General features: G+C 40.6%; 1 protein-coding gene across 2 annotated transcripts in view; it reads right to left on the reverse strand.

Annotated features, from left to right (window-relative positions):
* Nucleotides 1-3,117, reverse strand: part of Tmlhe (trimethyllysine hydroxylase, epsilon) — a 115,267-nt gene extending 112,150 nt beyond the window's left edge. The window contains exon 1 of one of the 2 annotated variants that reach the window (XM_008842053.2): nucleotides 2,992-3,117. The gene's annotated coding sequence lies outside the window, so the exon portion shown is untranslated. The remainder of the gene's footprint in view (nucleotides 1-2,991) is intronic. The other variant, XM_008842051.2, reaches the window with a different exon arrangement.
* Nucleotides 3,118-3,626: the final 509 nt, after the last annotated feature.

The following is a 3,626-nucleotide window of genomic DNA, read 5'->3' on the forward strand; positions in this document are numbered from 1 at the left end:
AGTTTCATGACTTACACACACACACACACACACACACACAAGCTTGCATGTACACACATACAAAAATTTAAATCTAGGGTCTACATATGACACAAAACATGATGTCTGTCTGTCTTTCTGAGACTGGCCTCTTTTGGTTAACATCATAATTGCCAGTTGCATCCATTTTCCTGCAAATGCTATCATTTCTTTTTTATATAGCTAAATAAAATTCCATTGTGTACATCTACCACATTTTCTTTATCCATCCATGTGCTACTGGAAATCAAGACTTACTCAGTTTCCTAGCTCTTATGAACAGTGTAGAAATAAACATGAATGTTCAAGTATCTCTGTGGTATGATTTAGAGTCCTTTGGATATCCAAGAACATTATAACCAAGATACATGGAAGTTCTATTTTTAAGTTTTGGAGGAATCTCCAAGCTGACTTCCAAAGTGGCCATACCAGTGTACATTCCCATTAGTAGTATACAAGAGTTTCTGTCTCCCCCACAGTCTTTTAAGAAATTTTAAAAAAAAATGTGTGTGTGTAATGGGGGGGAGTGGCACGTGTATCTCAGAATGCATGTGGAGGTCAGAGGATGAAGGAAAACTTTTCCTTCCATCCTTACATGATTCCAGGGATTGAACTCAGGTTATTAGCCTTTCTCGGCAAATGCTTTTACCTAATGAGCCATATTAATGCCTCCTTCCCATTTATTGCTGCTTGTTTTCTTGATGATAGCCATTCTGATAATGGTGAGATGGAATCTCAAAGTCATTTTTTTAACAATATATATTTTTATTGAATTTTTGTGCATTTCATACAATACATTTTAATCCCCCAGTGTATGTTTTTGACAGCTTTGTAAAAATTTAGGTGCTTCTTTCTGGATCTTCTTTTCTATTTCATTGGTCTACTGGTTTGTTTGTGTGCAAGTTTACACCCACAAGGAAAGCTGTAATTATTTTTGAAAAGGAAAAATAATAGTATTGAAGAGGATAAAAATAAATTAGAATTATCATACATTGGTGGTAGATTATATAAGTATAATGAATGTAAAATGGGTCATCCCCTTTAGAAAAGTTTGGCAATATATTAAACATAAAGTCAAAATAATAACATATTATAGTAAGTTATAATAATAATATGAACAAGCAAGTCAATGCATAGTTTTCTACTCAAGGAATTGAATTGTACAAAGGGGCTTCATTATGACACATACACATGGATATAATGTACTTGTTTACATTTTTAAAAGACTATTGCTGACTTGAAATTTGGAGAAGGTAGGCAAGAAATAAATGGATCATAAAAATATTCACAACGTGGAAGTGACAAGACTCAATACTGGGTATAGATGCATGTGGTGGAAAGGGTGAGGGTGCCTCATAACTGTGCATGTTTTAAAAGCTGAATCCCTATCTTCCTTCCATATTACATTCCCATGCTCCCAAGGTCAGTGAATGGGTTGGCTTCCTTGTGTAAAGCAGGAATTCACTACTGGACAGAGTAGATGAATACAGAAAAACAGATTAATGCATTAAAAATATGCCTAACTAGTCACCACTAGTTTCTGCCAAACAGCCAAATCTAAAGTCACCCTCAACGCTCTTTAACAGATATTCAGCACAATTTCCCTGAGACCATTTGAGAAATCATCATTTCCTTTCCTTACCCAGAAGAACCCCTTTCATTATCAACCACTCCTTTCGTCGACCCAGAAGGTACTGCACAGGTTGGGTTTTCCCAATATTCTCTCATTGTTGTTAGTCTTTACATGGGGGCAATAGCTGGTTTGTGTTCAACTTGGGTAAGCATGAAGAATTCCCGGTGCTGTAAAAAGGGTCACAGTGGTACTCAACTGGTGGGTCTGTGTTCAGTTTGGCTCCATTCACCAAGGAAAGATTCTTCACAGCAAAGAGGTTTAATAATCCAGGAGGTTAGTCCTCCAACCCCAAGTCTGACAGGCATAAAGCACAGCTGCCAGAAACACCATTGACACTGCGTGACCATCAACCTCCAATTTTTCCCCATTAAGGAATGGTGATGAGAATGGCAACCATAGCCAAAATATTTGTATCATTATAGTAGAAACAATGTTAAATCAATTTCTTATAAGCTTTACTATAGTGTATCCTGACACGACAGTACCTGGCTAAAAAGCAAATATAAAAGACGACCGCTGAGAATGGATTATTGAAGTGTTTCCAAATATAAGAGCTCATTTTTTTCTTCTTTTAATGATTATACAGTAAAATCTCAAACTCTTTCTTTGAATGAAACTTGCTAGCAATGTAGTAGGTTCATCCAATACACAACATTTGGGCAGTAGTTTCGTTAAAATCCTTACTAATAAACTATTCACAAAAGCATTATTCAGAATTCACATTTAATTAATGCACTGAGCATTTCCAGTAGTATTAAAAGGTTCTCCAGAGTTGTTTTCAGAGCAGAGCAGGAGGTTCTTAGCTTAACTTCCCCAAAGCCTTATTCTGCAACTCCATAGGCAGCCTTGCTCTGAGAGTGCAAACAAAGGGTAAAATCTGGTCAGAGAACCTTAGTGGCTATGGGAGCGAAAGAAGGCAGTGCTACAAATTCTTGCAAAAGCAGGGGTTCCTTCCACTCAATGGCTGAGCAAAGTGAGGCACGCTTAAGTTTAGACACCAAATGAGTGACAGATCCCGGGCTGGAAGATCCAGCCGAGACTGAAACAATGCACGTTGGGCGTCCGTCCCAACCCCAGCTTGCTCCAGCTATTCCACAGCACTAGGCCCAACTGGCCCCATGCTGATCTCCAGGAGGACTGCAAAACTAGCCCAAATCGTGACGACAGCCTTGAGGCAAGGCAGGAGTGTCCTCCCCCAGTGTAAGGTGAGTACAATCACCCCGGGATAGGGGGTTGGCGCTGCCACTCTCCCACGCCCTAAAGCGCGAGCCTCGGTAACCTTACGTCCTTTTATGCCACCTAAGACAACCCTTTTCCTGGACCAGAGGGGCGGCACCTACCTTTGCGGGAGGTCGGGACTCTGAACTTCGCAGAGCGGTCGCAGATGCTAGCAAGAGGGTCTACACCCTGACAGTCGGGCCTGAGTTCCCCTCCCCCAGTCCGTTGTCTAGAGCCTTGAGGCCCCGCCCAGCTCCTTCCGGCCTTGCTGAAATGGAGCCTGGCGGGGGCGCCTTACACACTTGAATCCCCGATTAGCCAAATGCTCTAGCTAATCGCCTTCATTGAACAAATTTAGAGTTATAGTAAGAAAAAAGACGGGCTCAGAATGCTACAATTCATGTAAAACTCAGATTTCCTGCCTGCTGTTTCTGTCCTACTCTAAAATGCTTGCATTAATGGTAGTTTACTGAGGTTTTTCTAGAACTAAAATTCTTCCATTACCCTTCCACCAGTTTGTTTGTTTTGTTTTGTTTTGTTTTGTTTTGTTTTGTTTTTTTGGTCTTTTTAAGACAGGGTCTCCCTGTAGCCACAGCTTGTCCTGGAATTCACTATGTAGACCAGGCTGGCCTTGAACTCACAGAGAGTGCTGGGATTAAAGGCGTGTGCCACCACGCCCAGCGTTTTGCTTTGTTTTTAAGCATACTCATGGCACACAATCATTACTGGATTTCCATTGATTCAGTTGAGCATCATG

Source organism: Nannospalax galili, unplaced genomic scaffold, assembly GCF_000622305.1.
Source record: "Nannospalax galili isolate Female #2095 unplaced genomic scaffold, S.galili_v1.0 scaffold880, whole genome shotgun sequence".
NCBI classification, from domain to species: Eukaryota; Metazoa; Chordata; class Mammalia; order Rodentia; family Spalacidae; genus Nannospalax; species Nannospalax galili.